Here is a 22,888-nt window from a genome sequence, read left to right as displayed (position 1 = left end):
GGAATCAGGACCTCCTTCCTCCTATGGTGACCCCACCATTTACCTGTCACTTTTAAATTTCATGGTGCACTCCAACCACTCTCAGCTATGCTATGCTAAGTAACCATAAATCTAACTTCAAGAGCCCGAGAGGTTACATAGGAAGAGGGGGGAATTTCTAAGCACTTGACGCCCGGTCTCACATTGGTGAATGTTGATGAATTCACTATTAGGAGAACACTTAACAGCAATGGTGTGTATCTGCTATCCCCCAAAAATATTACTGACAGTTTGCTAAAGATTATGAAGACAAACCAGAACATTTTTTGTGGATGAATAAAGCCAAAATAGAACTTTTCGGCTTAAATGAGAAGGAAAACACTGCATTCCAGAACATTATCCTGACTGTGAAACATGGCGGTGGGAGTGTTCTGGATGGGGCCTGGTTTGCTGGGTCTGCTTGCCATCATTGATGGTACAATGAATTCTAAACTATGCCAGAGAATTCTAATGGAAAATGTCAGGACATATGTCTGTGATCTGAATCTCAAGAGGCAATGGATCATGCAGCAGGGCCACGACCCTAAACACACAAATCGTTCTATCAAAGGAAGGATATAGGAGAATCAAGTAAATGTTATGGAAAGACGTGAGCTATTCCTGCAAGGAAACCACGAGTTATATCATTCTTCCTATGATTATTGAATTTGATAAATATTGTGATATTGGGGGGGAACTCTGCAGAACACAAGCAGTTTGTATGATGGATTTGTCTCTTTATATTTAAGTAATCCTTTATTGTAAAGTCTTTAGCTAGGATTCCACATTCCATAAATAAATCAGCTTTGCATAGAAAAGTAACACAGATTCTTCTTTTGTTTCTAGCTTACCTGGTGCAATTCCACTCCCTTACCTGACAGCACACCTGTCCTCCAGTCTACCTGCAATCAATGCACGGAAATATATCCCCCATCCTGTACATTATACATAATAAACCTATATATCCCATCCATTGTGTCTGCTATGTGGGGCTCCCACCATCCCTGTGCTGAGTTCCTGGGCCCGTGCTGTGCCCATTATGAAGGGTCCAGTCATCAGAACACAAAGCTTAGCCTGCAAACCTTGCCAATGGAAAAAAAAGAAAAGAATGTGGTACAACACTGCCTTGCAACCACCACCCATCCTATATATGAACATACAGATAGCATGCTGATTGCAGTACCTTTGTACATAAATGTTTATTACATGAATGCCATCTGAGAGCTCCATCCAGCATGGTCGCACAGATTTGTTTCCCGCAGTCCTGAGTTGTTTCTGACAATATTGTGTCCATGGCTGTAGTAACCTCATGCAGGTCTTCCAGCGTGTCCGGGCTGCCTGTAGCTCTGGTCACTCCTGTGCACTCTGCTAGATCATCCCTGAGGTGGTTTGAGGCCTTTTCCTGCCTCTTCAGGAGGAGGTTATAGAAACCCCAGACATTGCATGATAACATGTGTAGATGGTATGTGATGTAGCATAAATACCTGCTGCTTTACAGTCTTTTTCTTTTACTCTATCTATAGATGGAAAATGTCTCAGAAACCTCTCTGTTGATGAAGCCCTGACTAGCTACAAGGTGAGTCCTTCTCCATACCTTGGAACCTTTTGCAGGTCTTCCAGCGTGTCCGGGCTGCCTGTAGCTCTGGTCACTCCTGTGCACTCTGCTAGATCATCCATGGGGTGGTTTGAGGCTTCTTCCTGCCCCTTCAGGAGGAGGTTATAGAAACCCCAGACAAATTATTCCCACCTCTGTTTACTATCATCCAGTGTGCTATTGTAAAAAATAACATGCAATGTCTCTTTTCAGTGTAGAGCGCCATAATGCCTTGGGGAGAAGTGAAGCATTGGCACAGCAGGTTCTCCTCCGAACATGCTAGAATGGTACGCTTAAGTTTGTGTTTGGCACCTTTTACGAAGTGCGTTATATATAATAATGTATATCTGTGTGTTTTAATGTTGTAACTAGGCATTGGAAATTGGTGGTCTTTGTTGTTCCTTTATCTTCCTTCCTTTTAAATTGAAACTCCATCTACAAAGTAGCTGAATGTGTTGGTTTTGCTTTCAGCAGATGGACCTATTTATTTATCATATGTCTTTAAGTTTTCAGCTCCCTTCACCAGTGTTCATGTAGGCACATAGGTTAATTCCATAGTATTCCTGTGACCCTGGTGGGATGGGTCAGCTTAAACACACCTGACTTTTGCAATGGTGGTAAAGCTGCATGAAGTCCGTTTTGGGAATCAATCATTGCCTAGACCAGTAGTGGGTCTTTAGTTTTGGGAATTTATTTTTCTTGCATTTAGGTCTATAATGATTGTGTGCAGGTCTTCCAGCGTGTCCGGGCTGGCTGTAGCTCTAGTCACTCCTGTGTACTCTGCTAGATCATCCCTGAGGTTGTTTGAGGCTTCTTCCTGTCTCTTCAAGTGGAGGTTATAGAAACCCCGGACAATTAGTAATGTACATGCATCGTATATGTGGTGTACATAGCTGCTGTTTCTTTACCTGTTTTTTTTTCTTCTGTCCTCAGATATAAATGGCTTCCAGAATCCTCTCTTAATGAAGATGTGGTTTAATACAAGGTGAGTTTTTTCTCCATGTCTAGGAACCTTTTGCAGGTCTTCCAGCGTGTCCGGGCTGCCTGTAGCTCTGGTCACTCCTGTGCACTACATATATATATATATATATATATTTTTAGTCCACCTCCTATCTTTAATTGTCTTTTAAAGTGGACATGCCACTAGGCTTTAGGATCCACTCTGTCTCCCAAATCTATTCAGTGGTTTTAAGATGCACCTTAAAAAAAAATCTGCCATTATTACCCCTATCTTCTGCCTTGGCGTGGGTGGCATCGCTGTCCTTCCATGAAGATTTCCGGTAAATATGGATCAGTTGCAGTTGTGTGAGAAGACGCTGAAGGACTGGAGAGTTTGCTTGCAGGACTTAGCTTGCTCTGCATGCACCAGGAATCTTCCTGTCGTGAGACTTCTTTTTAAATGCATTTTATTCTCCAAACCAGACTGGGTAAGTGGATCCTTCATTGCCCTGGAAGGTTAGCTTTAATCTTTTATGACTGGCAGTGCCAGGGGTGTCACATTATTTGATCTTTATGTGGTGAGCTGGAAGCCCCTTCACACGGACGTGTGGATCTGAGTCCCCGTCAGTGCCACCTGCAGATATGGAAGAGCTGTGCTCCCCGATGTTGCTCCATCCTTGGTGTCTGGCAATCTTTTCTGAAACCGTCATCCCAGCTCTGTAATGGGCGGTGGAAGGGATACAGATAATGGATCTTATGTGTCCACACCACCCCGGCTCTGACTTCTTATACTGGGCATGAGATGCACACAGAATATTGATGGGGCAGGGTTTCTATTTTTCTTCTTTCCTCTTCCATGTGTGTGTTGTCTTCTCTGCACTGGCAACATATCTTTCTGTACAGTATTGGATCATTCCTTGTCTGCCCGCTGAGTGATCACCAACTGCCTGGCACCAGCAGTACAGAGAAGGAGGAAATGTCCCAGCCACTGCCAATCTCTATACAAGGTGCAAGACTGATAGGGGCATAAATCTGCCTCACCTGCATTATGGGGGCAGTTTCTGCAAATGCCCCAACAACCCTTACTGCTCCTCTGCACTAAACAACTGCCCCTCAGTACATATAGTATGCTCATTTCCAGGCAACACCAGCCCCTATATGAGGTATATTACCCACGGGCACTGCCAGTCTCCATATGAGATATAAAACCCCCACCCTGGCACTGCCAGCCCCTATATGAGGTATAATACCCCCATCCCAGACACTTCCAGCCCCTTTATGAGGTATATTACCCCCTCCCTGGGCACTGCTAGTCCATATATGAGGTAAAATACCCCGGGGCACTGCCAGTCCCTATATGAGGTAAAATACCCCGGGGCACTGCCAGTCCCTATATGAGGTATAATACCCCTGGGCACTGCCAGTCCCTATATGAGATATAATGCCCCCACCCTGGACACTGCCAGTCCCTATATGAGGTATAATACCCCCACCCGGGGCACTGTCAGCCCCTATATGAGGTATATTACCCCCTCCCTGGGCACTGCCAGCCCCTATATGAGGTATATTACCCCCTCCCTGGGCACTGGCAGTCCCTATATGAGGTATATTACCCCCTCCCTGGGCACTGCCAGCCCCTATATGAGGTATATTACCCCCTCCCTGGGCACTGCCAGCCCCTATATGAGGTATATTACCCCCTTGTCTGCCCGCTGAGTGATCACCAACTGCCTGGCACCAGCAGTACAGAGAAGGAGGAAATGTCCCAGCCACTGCCAATCTCTATACAAGGTGCAATACCCCCCATCCCTGGCACTGCCAGTATTTATATATATATATATATATATATTACAATACCCCCCCATCCCTGGCACTGCCAGTATTTATATATATATATATTACAATACCCCCCATCCCTGGCACTGCCAGTCCCTATATACCAGGGCTGTCAAACTCAAATGCACAGTGTGCCAAAATTAAAAACTTAGACAAAGTCACGGGCCAAACTTGAAGTTTATTGGAGCAAAGGTTTTGCTCAACATTCAATCTGGAACAAACCTATAATAGAGAAATAGCACCGCTACTACAATTCCCTGCATCAATAAAACAGTCCAATGTGGGGTCACGCTGATTTGGCCCTCGGGCCAGAGTTTGACACCCCTGCTATATAAGATCCAACATCCCCATCCCTGGCACTGCCAGTCTCTATACAGGGTACAATACCCCCATTCTTGCCAGTTGTTATTTAATGTACACTCCATCCCTGCACTCTCTATGGAGTCCCCGCGCACTATACGGGGTATCTGCCGGGGAACGTTGGGTGTGAGGGGTCTCCCAGGTTCCCCCGCAAAGACTTCTTTCATTTCTAGTCAGGGCGAGGTTGGGTGAGGAGTCTCTTGGTTGAACCCACAAATATTCTGGTTTTACCCCTCTGGGGCTCCAGGCACAGCAGGGGTTACAGAGGTAAGTGAAGGGGTAAAAGTCAGCATTAGAGCTGGGGTAATGTGTGGTAAATACACCTTCTTTGCAGGGGGCAAAAAAGTGTCCTTCAGCCTGCCAACATCCATGCAAATCTCTTCATTGTTGGAACTGCCCCCTGTACTGCCTAATTGCCCCTCTACCTCCACCAATGCCCCTCTGTACCGCTCTCTGCACTATATATGGGGTCTCCGGGTTGGCGGAGTCACCTGGGCTCTCCCACACGGACCCCGGGGATTTCTTACCCATACCAGGTGCCCCGGGCACGGAGTATTTCAGGGTCCCAGTGATCACAGATTTGGGTTGGGGGGATTAATCTGCCCTCCCATCTCTGACTGACTGATAGGGGCATAAATCTGCCTCACCTGCATTATGGGGGCAGTTTCTGCAAATGCCCCAACAACCCTTACTGCTCCTCTGCACTAAACAATTGGTGAGGTCAGGTACTGATGGTGAGGATTTGCCCCTGTTGGTGAGTTCAGGTACTGATGGTGGGGGTTTGCCCCTGTTGGTGAGGTCAGGTACTGATGGTGGAGATTTCCCCCTTTTGGTGAGGTCAGGTACTGATGGTGGAGATTTCCCCCTTTTGGTGAAGTCAGGTACTGATGGTTGGGGGTTTGCCCTTATTGGTGAGGTCAGGTACTGATGGTGGAGATTTGCCCCCAGTGGTGAGATCAGGTGCTGGTGCTGGATGAGAAGACCTGGCTGACCATTCCAATTCACCCCAATGGTGTTCAGTAGGGATGAGGTCTGGGCTCTGTGCTGGACACTCGACTTCCTCCATGGTGACCCCATGTCTTTATGGGGGGGGCTTTGTACCCCAGGGCACTGTCATGGGGGAACAGAACAGGGTCTTCACCAAACTGTGACCACAAGGCAGGAAGAGCACAATTGTCTGCAATGTCTTTGTATGATGGAGGATTACCGGGACCCTCCACTGGGGACACCTGGACCCCATCGTTGGGAAGGGGGTCATATACATTTGGCTGTACAGTAGCCGGGGTCACAAATTCTCAAACCTTTGTCCAGAGAGTTTAGAATACTTTCCCTAAATACCCCTAAAACCTCATGGTAACCCTAAACTTTCTAACACCTAACTCTCTCATGGCAGCTGTGCCAAATCCTCCCCAAATGTGATGACAACTTTATACCAACTCCCCAATCCAGTGACACGGCCCAGGGAATGAGTATAGGTGCTCAAAACAGAACTGCAGGAGATGGGAATGATGTCAGTATTCTGCTTTATGCTACGTACGCATGTGAAATATTACTATTAATAATAATAAGGATCGTAGGACCTTTCCAACAACAAAAGACTGAAGAATGAGCACTGTACATATAGCGTCTGCTCTATGGAGGGGGGGGCGAATGACATGGCGGCACCCCGCTGCTCTCTTCCCTTCACAATCGTTTGATGTATACGTGATGTATATGATGGATACACCAGGACGGATCCATGGACGTCAAGCGCTGTACACACGCCAGATTCTCATTCGATATCAACCCTGAGGCAATTATCGGGCGAGAATCCACTGATGCCTCTGGCGTGAGTACCTAGCCTATAGACATGTAGGATGGGGGGTGATAAATAAATGGCCGCAGACCTATCACTACAATTCTTACTTTATATAGAAGGATGGATAACCCTTCTATATGAAGTACAAATGTGTTTTTTCATTTCATTACAAAAAAAAAGTCTAAGCCCCCAATTTCTTTCTGTCCCTACCACCATGCCGGTAAAGACTGAATGGAAGCGCAAAGCCTCTTGTGATACGAACCGTCATGAATCTCAAGAGGCTTCGGGCTGCTCTTTCTGCACATGCCCGAAGATCAGTCATGTGTACAAGGAGCTTTTATTATTAAACAGGATCTTTATAGCGCCAACATATCATGCAGCGCTGTACATTAAATAGGGGTTGCAATTGACAGATACAGACAGTGACACAGGAGACGGAGAGGGACCCTGCCCTGAAGAGCTTACAATCTAGGAGGTGGGGGAAGTAAAACAGAATAGGAGGGGGGATATGTAGTGGTAGGAAGTGGTGAGGGTTTTAAAAGACAGAAGAAGACGGGTAAGCAAGTTTGAAAAAATGAGTTTTGAGTGCTCTTTTAAACAAAGTGCCAATCTCATGCATGCACAGTGCAATTGGCACTTTTTTTTTTTTTTACAACTACAGCATGCTATGCCACCCGATCATGTGCAGTACAAGATCAGGTGACAAAGCTAAAGGAAGAAGGAACCAGGACAATGGCGGAGCACAGCTCCAGAGGGATCTCTAGAAGAAGGGTTTTTATTTTAGTTCTGCTTTGAGCTGATAAAACATTCTGAGTATGTGGTATAATTTTTCTCCTAACTGATATAAGTGCAATTTATTTTTTTCATCTGCAGGTCTCTATGCCTATCAAAACCTCCCTAAACCTCAACCACTTTGATGATTTCTCAGAGGTCCACAGGCTTCTCTGTAAACATGACCTGAAAATCTATGCAGAGACACCATCCAGTCTTTTCATTGAAGGGGATTTCCTAAATCTGAGTCAATGCCGTGATGACCTGTATAAGATAATGAACAGTTCTCTCCTCTCAGAGCAATATAAGGAGAATACAACGTCCAGCGTAGACAAAGATTTCACAACAGAGTACGGGTTAGATGACCATCATCGTGTCTCCAGAGAGGTCAGCGTACAAAAGTCAAGTGGTAAACAAAGTCCAGCAAAGGGTTCGCCTGACATGTATAAAAACCCTGACCGAAACCCATCACCTAGGCCAAGAAGGAGATCAGAGTCTTCACTGGTGGAGAATGATGGCAACATATCTACAGGTGATAACAACAGATCACCATACATAAAACCGTATTTGGGCCATCATGCACAGACAATTCATAACTTTAGTAGCTACTGCCAATGGAAAGCCAAGGACTCATCTTTATATAATTCATTCTCTATTACAAAGCACACCCGGAGCAAAATTGCAGCAAACCTAAATATTTCTCCAGCACCAACCAAGAGGATTTTATCAGATGAGGAAAGAGGATCAGGTGAGAACTCACCGCTGACCAGCGGTGGAAATTCATCTGACAGCTCAGGATTAGGCAGTCACACATTTACCAGCACACAGTTTGGGGATGACATGGCTGATTTTAGACAAGCTAACAGAACCTTTGCAGCTGATTCCAGCACCAATCAAAGCAAATACAAAGGCATCAATGAAGATGAAGCCACCTACAACCCAAAGAGCACCATGAAAAATCCCACCAGTATGAACCCTGGACAACCCAAAAACCCATCTGCAGATGACTTCACCGACAATTCAAAGAGTACCATGGAATATTCCACCAGTAAGGATCCTGGACAACCCAAAAACCCATCTGCAGACGACATCAGCTACAATCCAAAGAGTACCATGGAATATCCCACCAGTATGAACCCTGGACAACCCAAGAACTTATCTGCAGACGACATCACCTACAATCCAAAGAGCACCATGAAATATCCCACCAGTAAGGATCCTGGACAACCCAATTCCACAACTGATCTAAACAAAATTCCGCTCTCTACTTCATTGCTTGTGGATCCTGCAGTTAGGAACTATGTACTCTTCTTTGAGGAAAATAAGATCAAAGCTTTCCTTGATGAGGCTGATGTGGAAATGAAAACAGAAAAGGGTGAGGGCTTTTACACAGTAAGAAGATGTAGGGGGAGGTGGAAAAAAAGAACGGTGATAGAGGAAGTGTAGAGAGATAAAGATGGTGTAGGGGGAAAGATGTGGAAGAGATGTAGGAAAAGGTGGAGAGGAGGTGTAAGAGGAAGAGAACGGAAGCAGGTAAAGTTGGTTTAGGAAAATGGTTTATGGTAGTAATGGAGGTGTAGGGGAAGAGGTTATAAAGATGTATAGAGAGAGAAGGTGGTGCAAGAAGATGGAAGAAGCAAGTGATGAAGCAAGGGAAGGAGAGGGTGGGGAGTTGAAAATCAGATCTGCATATAAAGCTGACCCAATGCTTCCCTATACATTTATCATGGTGTAAGCAAATCACATGGCACAAAGGGGGGGTATTAAGACGTTCGTTTACTGATAAGAAGAGTACAGCTAGTTTCAACATTATTCACCCATCTACAAAGCATAACAAAAGTACAAAAATAATAACTTCAAGACTCCTCAGCTCCTTACAGGGGGTTTAAATAAAAGCACCGAGGCAGCATGGTGCCTGAATACTGCACGCGTTTCTCATAGAATTATATGGTGAGAGAGTTTAAGCCACAGCAACAAGCTTGTTATACCGGAATACAGGAATAAATTATCCATCTATGATCTGTTCATGGGTTGTGTATGACCCATCAATGACCAATTTACCTATTGCTTGTCTGTGGCCCATTTGTAACCAATGTCTATGACCCATGTGGGGCTTGCCTATGGCCTGTTTATTGCCCATCTATAGCCCATTTATGACTTGTCTATGTCCCATGTATGGCCTTTTTTAATGTTGGACAGTGGTTTATCATAAGCCAATCTATGAGCTCAAATCTGACCCCTCTATAGACAGACGTCCAATACGTGAACCATCCATGGCCCAGCAATAGCTTGTCTATTGCCTATCCATGTCTTCTCCATGAATGGCCCATCTATGGCTCCTCTATGACCCGTCAATGACCCATCTATGGCTTGTCCATTGCCTAATTACTGCTTTTTTATGGTCTGTCTATGACTCATCTATGGCCTGCTATGACCCATCCATGGCTTGTCTATGACCCATCTATGACTTGCCATTGGCCCATCTATGACCCATACATGGCCCAGCTATGGCTTGTCAATAGTCTTTTATGACTTGTCTATGACCCATCTATGACCTGTCTATAGCCCATCTAAAGCTTGCCATTGGTCCATCTATGGCTTGTCTGTTGTCCATCTATGGCTTGTCTATAGTCCATTTATGACTTGTCCATGACCCATCTATGGCTTGCCGTTGGCCCATCTATGGCTTATCTATGGTCCTTCTTTGGCTTATCCATAGCCCATCTTTGGTCTCTATCTGACCTGTCTTTGTCTCGTCTATGACTCATTTATCATTTGTCTATTGACCATCTATGTCTTGTCAATGGCCTATCCATGGGTTGTTTATGGCCCACCTATGGCTTGTCTATGGCCCGTCTATCATTTGTCTATGACTGATCCAAGCCTTGTCTATGGTCCTTTTTTGGGTTGTCCATGGCCTATCTATGGTCTGTCTCTGACTCGTCCATCTCCGGTTTATGGTCCCTCTAAGTCTTCTCCGTGGCCTGCCTATGTCGTGTCCATTGCCCGTCAATGGCCCGTCTGTGGCTAGTTTTTGGCCTATTTATAGCTTGTCTATAGCCCATGTATGCTTTACCTATGACACATCTACGGCTTCCGTATGGTCCATCTATGTCCAGCTTTTTTCCCCTTCTGCCCGTGCTTTTGATCCTGACACTGGAAGACCCCATGGAAGGTCATTATACTGTGAGAGCGGACCGCTTGTTCTGATTGGCTGAAAATAAAACATTGATGGAAAGATTATAAACAAATTGTGGCGTCATAACAATAAAAGTTTTGTGCTTTATTTCTGGTGATGTTTGAGGGTGTACAGGAACACCCGTGTGGAGATTTTTGTTTTAGTCTCATTCACGTGATCACATAGAGTATCTTTGTCTCCCTTCCCGACGCGTTTCGCCGATCAGCTTCCTCACTTTGATCACTTGATGGTAATAATTAAAGGAATGGTTATGAAGAATAAATGTTTTGCTGCATGGAGAATAAAAGCTTTCACCTGTAGCTTTCACCAGGATTCCCAGCTTTGTACCCTCAAAACATTTTGGAAGCTACTCCTTCTATTATCACCCCTGAGAATTATGGTTACAGCAGCACTCATTACTCTCAGCTATTACTCTCCATGCAGTAAAACATTTATTCTTCATAACCAGCCCTTTAATTATTACCATGAGTCCCATGAGGAAGCTGATCGGTGAAACGCGTCGGGTTTGGAGACCATGTGATTGAGACTAAGAACAAACTACTTCACATACGGCTGTTCTGAACAACCTGGAATGTAACTTAGAAGTTGTTGTAATTGTCACAACAAGCTATAATGATTTGTGTTCTGTTTTGTAATTGTTACTATTCTATACAAAACCCCTCTGTGTCTGTTCCTACAATCTAGATGCAGAATTGTTGTATCAAATCTTCCCAAATAATTCCTGCCAAATCTTTTATTGTTTATGTATTATGGGTGGAGCAGGGTGAGCAGTTTGTATGGCAGAGAAGGGTGGAGCGCATGGTGTCTACACATTACACATCCATCTGCAGGAAGTGTGTGGTCACCCAGCTGGCCGGGCGAGATGCAGCCGGTGATCCTGTACAGAGGTCAGGTGATACGACTGCGACATTTCCTGGTGACACCACAAGATGAGCCAATGACTCAGGAAAACTTTCACCATCTTCCCCCCAATGTCTAAAGATTCACCAGTGACAACGCTGAGTTCCTCCAACACCGGTGACAACGCTGAGCTCCCCCAACACCGGTGACAACGCTGAGCTCCCCCAACACGCAGCGCTGTACATTAAATAGGGATTGCAAATGACAGACAGATACAGACACATGAGGAGAGGACCCTGCCCCGAAGAGCTTACAATTCCCATACCAATAGGCAAGTTCACAGCATTTTGTTGATGGGATGAAAAGAAACGACATCCCGCAGCTTTTGGAAAGAGTTAAAATACCCAAAAAATCCAAAAATGCCAATAAACACCTAAAAGCTCCAAACACTTCCACTAAATTCTGTGGGGCGTTGATTTATTGGTGTTTGGCAATTTTTGGAATTTTTTTTTATCACTACTTTTTTTACTTTATATAAAAGGATAGAAAAGCCCTTAAAAAAAATCCAAGGGGAGACCTCTCCCTTCTGTCAGTAAAGACCGAATGGGAAGCCCGGAGCTGCCTGGGAACCCAAAGTCAGGAGGCTGAGCGCAGACGGAGCTCTCCTTTACTGTAAAATAAAACATAAATATTTAATGTACAGCGCTGCGTAATATGTTGGCACTATATAAATCCTGTTTATTAATAATAATAATAATAATAAATAAGTGCTGATCTCATGCATGCGCAAAGATATCATCACTTTATTTATCTCATCCGGTGACTTGGAAGAAGAACCCGGAGGAAGATGGCAGCGCCCAGTGTCCAACCCACACAGGAACAAAGAAGGAAGACAGAACGGCGCATGACCGCTAAACCTCCACAGCCAATGGCAATGACTGCTAAACCTCCACAGCCAATGGCAATGACCGCTAAACCTCCACAGCCAATGGCAATGACCGCTAAACCTCCACAGCCAATGGCAATGACCGCTAAACCTCCACAGCCAATGGCAGTGACCGCTAGACCTCCACAACCAATGGCAGTGACCGCTAAACCTCCACAGCCGATGGCATTGACTTCCAAACCTCCACAGCCAATGACGATGATAGGGATCCCACTGATAAAAGGGATCACTATGAAGAAAGACTCCATGTGCTGCAAGAACCAGGTCTGCATTGGATGCCCCTGATGAAGCTGGAACCTTCAGGTACGTTATTTCCAGCAGCTCTAACAGAAGCCGCAGCTTGTATCCAGGGAGTCACATGATTTATTGTTTAGATTATTATTACGTTATGAATGTTTAAAAGAGAAAACAGTAAAGTGCAGCCACTATACTCTATATGAAATCTGACAAATATCTAGAATGTTATCATCCCCCTTGTAACAGGATTTTATTACCTGGTAATGCTGGCAATCGGCTCACTTCCTGTAACTGGGTGACAACGTGTTCATTCTCGAGTGAAATCACACCGCAGGGTTGTCAGTGTGAGAATCTCCGCTACTGCAGGGCCTGCTGATCTTTGTGTTTGTTATTATTCGGAGAATGATTTTGGTTTATTATTAGTGTTTTGTATGATGATCCCTCCAATCATACGTTATGTTTCTCTCTCTGTCTGCAGTTTTCACTGGTATCAGGAACAGGATTGGCTGATCCCGGGCACGGCGGAGGATTCACTCGACATTCTGTTCACTGAGCTTGTGATGAATTGTTTATTCTATAAAATGTTTTATTGATGATTTCTGGTGCCATAGAAATGTAGAAGATTTGCTCGCTTCCTCTAAATGCCCCCTCCCCCACACCGCACCCTAAAGAGTGACTCCACCCACTACATTCTGATTGATAGATAATGTTCTGAGTCTATGCAAGCAAAATATTCAATTTTGTAAATACTTTTCATTTCTCAATTTGTTGTATTTCAGCTCAACTGGATCTGGCAGTTACTACTGCAGCCAGTTGAGAATCTTTAAAGGGGAACTCTGGGCTGCCTGTCAGTATGAACACTTTGTGTTCTATAAAAGATTCCCCCTATCAAATCCTCTGAAATTCATTGACAGATTATAATATAACAATGTATTCTTCTGCCACCTAGTGGCCAATCTCCAAGTTGCACAGCTGTCACAATAGGAAATGCTATCTATATGAATGAATCTAGAGTGAATGGACGGGGGAATCATTTATAAATTATTACTGGAACCTCCATAACATTCATACATAATAAATCAATAAAAGCTCCCTGGACCTCTTCATCCGGGAATTCCATTGCTCCTAATAATTTCCCATTGAGGATCCACGAATCCACTCATCCAATTCTACCATTCTGCATTTTCCCCCGAGGAAGCCCAATGGTGAAACGCGTTGGGTGTGAGACCACTGCACGCCCCTTATCCGATCCCTTGGAGCTTTGTCTAGAATTATTTATCAACTAATACAAATTTCAGTAAAATATATTTATTTATGCCATAAATCTCTCTTTTTATCCCTCATCTTATTATTATTGGGTCACCGACTCAATGTTTGTATGAACCGGGATCATAACTATAGCAATGGCAATGGGGCCCTGCTCCCAGAGGGCCCTCTATGACTGCAGGGTGGTGTGATAGGCAGATACCGAGAGGTGGGTGGGGCTGGGTCCTGTATACAGAATCACAGCAAATGGTTATGCTTGCTGGGACTGGGGGTGGAATTAGGTTCCTAACCCACCCCAGGCAGAGATAGCACCCCCCAGAGGCCAACACTGCAGTGTGCAAAGTTTGCTACTTCACGAGGGCCCTGAACACACCCCAGCCAGCAGGGGCCACAGCATCCTACAGAGTCCTACATGATTGTGCACCCAGCTATCCATCCCTTGGCATTAGACTATGGAGGCAACAACTGCACCCCTGGCCTGTGGCAGGTGAATAAATTCTCCCAGGACAAGTTTTCAATGTTTTGCTTTTTTGCTTACCACGGTGAATGATTTTACACAGTGGGCCCCTCTGGTCCTTTTTGCACAGGGGCCCACTGTTAAATGCAGGTGTCAATGTGGGTTGGTGTGCAAGGGCTGGTTCTGCCCACCTCTGGGTATTTGACCTTCATGTTGCCCTATTGAAGAACCAAAACAGCTCAGACAGGAGTCAGCATGGGGGCTTATCTTTGGAAATAAGAATCCTCTTTATTGGGGTTACAGCAAAGAAAGAAGCAATAAACAATAAAATATTCTTCAGATGACTGAATCAGCCAAAACATTTTGGGGTTCTCAGTACTCCCCTTTAATAATGTTAGAGGAGCCCCGATGAAGAGAGATGGTAACCCTGAAACGCGTTGGGTGTTGCATTCATTCTGATAAATAGCTGAAATTGTTTTTGGACTGATATTGGTCTGGTGCACTCTGACACATTAAGAATTCCGGATTAATATGACGAATTGGGAATTGTATAGACACAAAGATGGAATACCTGGAATACTGAAATTCATCCCCTGCTCCTCCTGGCTCTCGGCCTTTTTATGGATGTTATACCGATATTCCCTATTTAACGACTTACCTGCCTACCGACAGATCACAATTCTGACCAGGTTGTCCAGAACAAGACAAGGGATGATATCCAGTACAATGCTTACATGATATGTCACCTCCTAAAAATAAACATTTATATTATTACTATTATTATTACTAATATTATTATTACTATTATTAATAAAAAAAACATGAAAATACATTTCAACACCCACTGAGTACACCTTAGATTCAATGCTGTAACCTCAACGCATTTTATGGAACGCATTCACTTCTTCAGGAGCAATCCCTATATGAATGTAATGAATGAATGAGTATTGTAATGTATTTTATTGTTTTTATTATTTTTTAAGCTTTGAGAAAATTAAAGAATTATGTTTATTGTTATATTAGTGTCACACTGATTACCTTTAAAGTCCCGCTACTTTCTACAAATTGAAATATTTGCTCCTCACCTAACCGCCGATTTGTTTATTGAGCAGGTTGTTGGGTTGGCACCGGGTTGGTAATTGGGGGAAATCATATATAACAGGCAAACTGGGGGTGAAATGAGGTGACAATTAGAGCTTTCCAAACATATTTCATTATCACAGCTACAGAAACCTCTAATACCAGGAATATCACTGCAATCATTTCCCTCTTCCTCATTTTTATCTCTTCAGGATCCACATCAGATTGTCATACAAAAAAAAACTTATTTCATCATCATGGTTACTGATAAATTAAATAATCTTCCATAAAGCAAAGAAAAAACATTCTGCACCCTGCACATCCCCAACATTCCCGCACATCCCAAACATTCCCGCACATCCCCAACATTCCCGTACATCCCCAACATTCCCGCACATCCCAACATTCCCGCACATCCCCATCCCTGCCATCACATTCCCAGATTATCCCTATGAAATTTGCTGATGTACATTATTAAACTGGGCCCCAAATTCAGGACAGGGTTTCTTGTTAACATAAAAAAATCTTGCATCCCATATCTATTTTGGTCTGATACCCCTCAGTGGAGATTGCCCCCCATTGCTGGATCCAGACGTTTGTGTAGGGTGAGATGATAGGGACCCAGGAGACTGTAAGGGGAACAGGGCAGGGCCAGCCAGGAGGAGACTGTCCTTTGGGGGATAAGGCGGGGGTGACCCAGGCAGGTTGACAATGTTAGGAACAAGGCAGAGTTGAGGTAGGTAGTCACAGTTGGGGCATAAGGTGGAGGTGACTCAGTAGGTAGACACAGACAGAGAACAGGTAGGGCTCAGGTAAGTAGTGACAGTTCAGGAATGGGGGGAATGAGGTGCAGACAGATAGACAGAGAACAAGGTGGGGCATTGGCAGCATGATGAGACTGTCATGTGGGGTCAGAGAGGTGATGATGGCGCAGACATTGGTCATGTTAGGACCCCTTTAATTCTCTCTGGAGCAAGGAGCCCAGCTGTGACCTATGAAACCGTTCTTTTTCCTGCTGATTTTTAGGTTCCATTTTAGTAACATGCTTGCAGAGAACCCTCCTGGATGGCTGGGAATTTTCCTTTCCTGGTTATTGGAAAGCTGGGGGAAATGTGAAACACTAAAATAAATGAATGAATAAATGAATGAATTGAGTCTCTGTGTTGGGACATCGAGAGTCTGGGATTGGCCAGAAGAGTATTTTCTGTGTCTGTAATAATATTTAGTATTTTTCTCTCTCTGTCTTTTGGGTTATCAGGATTTTTTGAAAACATCAAAAGAATTCAGCGAAACCAGTGATAATACATTATTCAGGGAAACCCGAGATATTATAGAGATCCGACCTAGAGGGTCAGTGGCAGGAATTGTTAATGTAATTTGCAGAATGTGTCGATTCCAGTGTTAGAGATGATATCCAGAGCTGGGACGTCATTGAAGGATTCTGCATCATACACAGTGACAGCACCAATGTTCTATGAAGTTGGCTTCACTACTCTGCACTGCTGTGACGGTTTACTGTGCTCCGATTGGCTGCCGCTCCATCTGCTACCTCATTGGGTCTTTTATACGACTTATGGATTCTCCTGATCTCTACAATTTTCCATCACTTTCTATTGCAGATACACAACAGGAAATCACAGGACGTCTCTCTGAAACCAATTCTTATAGTCGGAGAAGGTGTTATATTGAAATATGCCGTCTCTTTATATTCTGGTGATAAATGTAATATATTGGCCCTCCCAATGGGACAGAAAAAAAAAATGACAAGGGGTCTAACCCTCCCCCCACTTTATAAAATGTCTTCAGATTTATATACTGTATACATTTTTTATTATTTCAGCAGCCAACAAAACAAGATTATTAGGATTAAGTTGTATCTGCTGATATTTATTCTCTCACTAGTTTCTCCTCTTTTTTATGTTAAAATAAAACTTATTGCTTCATTGTATTTCTTATGACCAATGATGTCTTCACTGGGTCTTTGTACTTCTCTATGCAAGGCAGGAAGTTCATGGGTGGATGAAGGGGCTGGGAAGGTACAGATCTTGCTGAGACAGAAAATGATATTTTAACACTCATGGATTCTTTTCAGAGCTCATTCAATCTGCTATCCAGCTAGAACTACACTGTGTACAGAGTGCAGGGGTCAGGACTATGTAATACATAGCATAGTGTACAAAGTGCAGGGGTCAGGACTTTGTAATATATAACATAGCATAAAAAGTGCAGGGGTTAGAAATAAAGTTTCCTTCCAATCATTAAGCAGAAGTCTCTCTACTATGGGGGAGAAATAGGGCCACAAATTATAATCCCCCCCACGCTCTTAATGTCATTATCTCATGGAAGAAATATATTATTAAATCTTACAATCTCCTTCATATTATTAGAAGACCAGAGCCATGTTTACCAGCTCAGCAACCCTTTAATTAAACAGCACAGCCCCCCCCATCATTAAAAAACCCTGCCCACTCCTCAAGACCCAGCTTCTCCTTTGCCTGAAATTTGGGAATGTCCCACAGACACAGGACAATGTATGGAGGACAAACAACCACAATACTCCCAGGATTTTGTGCTTAGAATTCCAAGGATAATGTGCATGGAATTCCCGGGAAAATGTGCATGGAATTCCTAGGATATTAGTTAAGGAACTCCCAGGATAATGCGCAAGGAGTTCCCAGGATAATATAATTATAATTCCTAGAATAATGTGCATGGAATTCCCAGGAAAATGTGCATGGAATTCCAAGGATAATGTGCATGGAATTCCTAGGATATTGTGCATGGAATCCCCAGTAAAATGTGCATGGAATTCCCAGGATAATGTGCAAGGACTCCCAGTATATTATGCTTAGAATTCCTGGGATAATGTGCATGGAATTCCTAGGATAATGTGCATGGAATTGCCAGGATAATATGCATGGAACTCTAAGGAAAATGTGCATGGCATTCCCAGGATAATGTGCAAGGAACTCCCAGGATAATATGCTTAGAATTCCTGGGATAATGTGCATGGAATTCCCAGGGGAATGTGCATGGAAGTCCCAGAATAAAGTTTAAGAAACTCCCAGAATAATATGCTTAGAATTCCTAGAATAATGTGCATGGAATTCATAGGATAATGTGCATGGAATTCTAAGGATAGTGTGCATGGAACTCCCAGGATAATATGCTTAGAATTCCTGGGATAATGTGCATGGAATTCCCAGGGGAATGTGTATTGCTCTTCCAGAATAATGTGCATGGAATTCCCAGGATAATGTATGGTCAGTGCACAGCTCACCCTAACTTCTTTTCCTTTTTTATCTTTTATTCTCTCATCTCTTCTTCTCTTCTCTCCTCTCTCTATCCTCAGTCATCTGCTATATAATCCCCTCTTCTCTCCTCTTCTCTCCTCTGATCTCTGAGCTCCATCCTCCGTCCTATGTAGGGATCCCCCCAATCCCTCAGTGACCCCGATACACGCAGCGCACTCACAGACCGCTCACACCTACAGAAACCTCCTAATAATTTCTAATAATATCTCTGCAATCATTTCCTCATTTTTAACTCTTCAGGATCAGCACAGACAAAGCTTCTTCCATCATCGTGGTAACTGACAGGTTAATTCATCTCCCATAAAATGAATGAAAAACATCCCGCACATTCCGCATATCCTGCATTTGGTCGGTGGGATTTAGCTCCGGAAATGGTAGCTGGGGGACCCATATAGGCGGCTGTAAGGGGGGATAGCCGGGGTGGAGTCTGTCCTTTGGGGTAACATGGCGGGGCTCAGGTAAGTAGTGACAGTAGTTCAGGAATGGGGTGCAGACAGGTAGACAGTGACGGGGTACAAGGTGGGATCTGGTAACAGAGAGGTGAAGACAGAGACATGTGGGGGTCAGAGACTAAATCTGATGATGCAGCAGACATTGGTGATGATTATGATCATTTTCTATTTAATTTATTCCCAGAAAATAACTTTCAGTTTTCAGCAGAGAATATCTTTGCTTTTTAGACCTCTGTCCTTCATTTTCAGGTGATCATGTTTTCGTCCTATAATTGTTGGGAACATCTCATAATTTAGGGTTTCCCTGGTTGTACAATAAATGATTCCGATCAGCAGCCGGTTGTCCCAGTTTCAGGAATGATTCAGAGATAATGATAGGACTCCCGGGTGTGGCCAGGACAGATATAAATCTGTTGGGATATTGGAGAAGATCGCCAGTAGCTGAGAAGACGATGGCGGAGCTGAGAATCCTCCTGATTGGGGCTGTGATAGGGATAACGATGGTGCCGGGGGGGACAAATGGAATACCAAGGCCCGGAACAGAGGGGGAAGCAGACAACCGGCCCAGGTGCTGCCAGGAGATATGTAGGGGTAGGGGATGTGGGTGCAGCGAGGATAACATTCAGGTACCTTCTATATTCATTTATTAAATTGTCTTCTGAAAATTGCAAATGTTAGAGCTGTATGTCAGCTTTGTCTGTCCCAGCTTCCCTGTACAGAACGATATACAGCTGCTTCTTCCAGGGGCTCTGGGGGAAACAGGATGAACCTGGTGAATGTGACCCGGTGAATGTGACCTACCTATCCAGAGGGGAGGGTGGCCTAGGTATGGTCGGTGTTCTTTTTTTCTGCTGATTTTTAGGTTTCATTTTAGTACCATGCTTGCAGAGAACCCTCCTGGATGGCTGGGAATTTTCCTTTCCTGATTATTGGGAAACTGGGGGAAATGTGAAACACTAAAATAAATGAATGAATTGAGTCTCTGTGTTGGGACATCGAGAGTCAGTGTTCTGCCTCTTCAGACTAAACCCTACAGTGTGATCTCTGTAACTTACAGTTGTGATGAGATGGCTGTAACTGCAGTCTTAGGTGAATTGGCTGTTCCCCCACTTTATTAAATGTCTTCGGATTTATATGCTTTATCTTTTTTTTTTCTTTCAGCAGCCACTAAAACAAAATTTTTAAGAGATTTTTAAGATTTTTAAAGTTTTGTCTGCTTATATTTATCATCTCTCTGGTTTTTGCTCTTATCTGTGTTTAAATAAAACCTTTCTGCTTCATTGCATATTTTAGGACCAATGATGTCTTCACTGGGTCTATATGCTTTTCTATGCAATGCAGGAAGGTCACGTGTGTTATGATCTGGAGTACCAATGGAGACAATGTCATGATCTGGTGGCTGGTAGGGTCAGTGTTATAATCGGGGGTGCCTGTAGGGGCAGTGTTATGAGCTGGGGTGCCTGTGGGGGCAGTGCTATAATTGGGAGTGCCTGTGGGGGCAGTGTTATGATCTAGGGTCAGTGTTGTGATCTGGGGTGCCTGTAGGGGCAGTGTTATGAGCTGGGGTGTCTGTAGGGGGCAGTGTTATGATCTGGGGTTCCTGTAGGGATCAGTGTTATGATCTGGGGTGCCTGTAGGGGGCATTGGTATGAGCTGGGGTTCCTGTAGGGGCAGTGCTATAATCGGGGGTGCCTGTAGGGCCAGTGTTATGAGCTAGAGTGCCTGTAGGGGCAGTGCTATAATTTGGGGTGCCTGTAGGGGGCAGTGTTATGATCTGGGGTACCTGCAGGGTCAGTGTTATGATCTAGGGTGCCTGTAGGGGCAGTGCTTTAATTGGGGGTGCCTGTAGGGGGCAGTGCTATGAGCTGGGGTGCCTGTAGGGGCAGTGTTATGAGCTGGGGTGCCTGTAGGGAGCAGTGCTATAATCGGGGGTGCCTGTGGGGGCACCCTTATGATCTGGGGTGCCTGTAGGGGCAGTGTTGTTATCTGGGGCGCCTGTAGGGGCAGTGTTATGAGCTGGGGTGACTGTGAGGCAGTGTTATGAGCTGGGGTGCCTGTAGGGGGCAGTGTTATGAACTGGGGTGCTTGTAGGGGGCAGTGTTATGATCCAGGGTGCCTGTAGGGGCAATGGTATGAGCTGGGGTTTCCTCAGTTGGTCAAATCTAGGGCAAAATAATGTGCCCAAAAAATCAGGTTAGCTGACTCTGAATATACGGAATGACCAGGTTTTCCATCTCTTCCCTGATGGTGGGATCATATTCCAAGATAACAATGCCAGGATTCATGGGGCTCAGGGATCTGGAGACACATCATTGTCACACATGGATTGGCCATCACATTCCAGACCTGAACCCCATGGGGAATCTTTGGAGCTGGAGAAGACTTCAAACTGCTCCGACTCTCCGTCATCAATACAAAGATCTGGGGGGAAACTCTGATGGAAATAAATATTGTGAAATCCAAACTCGGTGAATGCTGCAACAAAGCCAAAGGCGGCCCAACTGAAAATAAGAATTGGCGACTTTTTGTGACTTTCCCCCCTGTGCTCCCCCTTCTCCTCTATTGGTGTTGGATTTCCTAATATTATATAAATAGTTTTGATTTAGATTCTATGCTGCTATCAGTCTCTTATTACATAAAAATAAATGTGACATGTGACAGGTCCATCCAGCATGCGGCCAGTGATGGCGGTTGCTCACATTCACGTTGGGTTTGGCAGATTAAACTTTATTCATTGATGTCAGGAATATCAACATATCATACTTTGAGGTCCCGGGAACAGACGGGTGTAAAATCCTTCCTCCTCGTGTTCTTTCCTCCCATAACTTCAGCAATTCGATATTTTGCAGAGTGAGCGACCTACGATTGGACGTTTCACCTGAACAGGTAAGCCTTTCCGTCCCGGGGTGGGGGAAGAATGCAAAGAATAATGTCCCTATTTAATGTTCAGCGCTGCGTAATATGTTGGCGCTATATAAATCCTGTTTATTAATAATAATAATAATAATAATAATATTAATAATAATGTTATGGCTGAATTCATGTTATCAGTGCTTATTCATCGCTAGCGTTGCTTCCCCCTCACTTCCCATCTATGCTCATTGAGCCTACACAGCCGTCATTAGCACAACATGTGACTTGATCTGACGCTGAGATGGATGTCACCCCTACCCCAACCAGCAGGGGAATCAGCAGCCACCTCAATGTTAGGGGTGATGAGTGGAGAGAAGACTCAACTGCCACCACTATGATCCACGGAGAGCCCAGCCACCGATATGACACGGATTACCCCATTCAGCTCCATGCAGACTCTGCGGGCTGTAATCATGCAAATATATTTATATTTATAGTGAAATTTCTGGGTTTCATAGAGAGGTGAGTGCACTCTGCCATGACACACCAATGAATATATAAAAAACCGATAAACCGGAGTTCTGCCACATAAAGCTTCTTCCTGTATTTCAGGTGCCAAATCCCAAACTGCATTCCGATGTCAGTATGGAAACCGTCCATCAAATAGCGCTACACCCAGAAAGCCTCAAACAATGGATTCTCTTCTATGAGGAACTTATAGTTACTTCCTGCGTCCCCATACATCCTGTGTCTTCATATGGGGTGGGATAGGTGAGAAGGCTGTGTATGGGGTAGGTAGGTAGGTGGGAAGGCTGTGTATGGGGTAGGTAGGTAGGTGGGAAGGCTGTGTATGGGGTAGGTAGGTAGGTGGGAAGGCTGTGTATGGGGTAGGTTGGTGGGCAGGCTGTGTATGGGGTAGGTAGGTGGG

General features: G+C 44.4%; 1 long non-coding RNA gene and 2 other non-coding genes across 3 annotated transcripts; all 3 read left to right on the top strand.

The window, feature by feature from the left end:
• The first annotated feature begins 1,327 nt into the window (after positions 1-1,327).
• Positions 1,328-1,460, top strand: LOC140344915 (small nucleolar RNA SNORA9). Its single transcript, XR_011923704.1, has one exon. It is a non-coding gene; the product is annotated as a small nucleolar RNA SNORA9 (small nucleolar RNA).
• LOC140344913 (uncharacterized) lies at positions 1,384-2,679 on the top strand. Its single transcript, XR_011923702.1, has 3 exons — positions 1,384-1,594; positions 1,826-1,899; positions 2,546-2,679. It is a non-coding gene; the product is annotated as an uncharacterized lncRNA (long non-coding RNA).
• On the top strand, positions 1,624-1,756 carry LOC140344914 (small nucleolar RNA SNORA9). Its single transcript, XR_011923703.1, has one exon. It is a non-coding gene; the product is annotated as a small nucleolar RNA SNORA9 (small nucleolar RNA).
• Positions 2,680-22,888: the final 20,209 nt, after the last annotated feature.

Source organism: Pyxicephalus adspersus, unplaced genomic scaffold (genome assembly GCF_032062135.1).
Source record: "Pyxicephalus adspersus unplaced genomic scaffold, UCB_Pads_2.0 Sca166, whole genome shotgun sequence".
Classification (NCBI taxonomy): domain Eukaryota; kingdom Metazoa; phylum Chordata; class Amphibia; order Anura; family Pyxicephalidae; genus Pyxicephalus; species Pyxicephalus adspersus.
The sequence above is the reverse complement of the archived record's forward strand: the minus strand, read 5'-3'. Positions and strand labels throughout refer to the sequence as shown.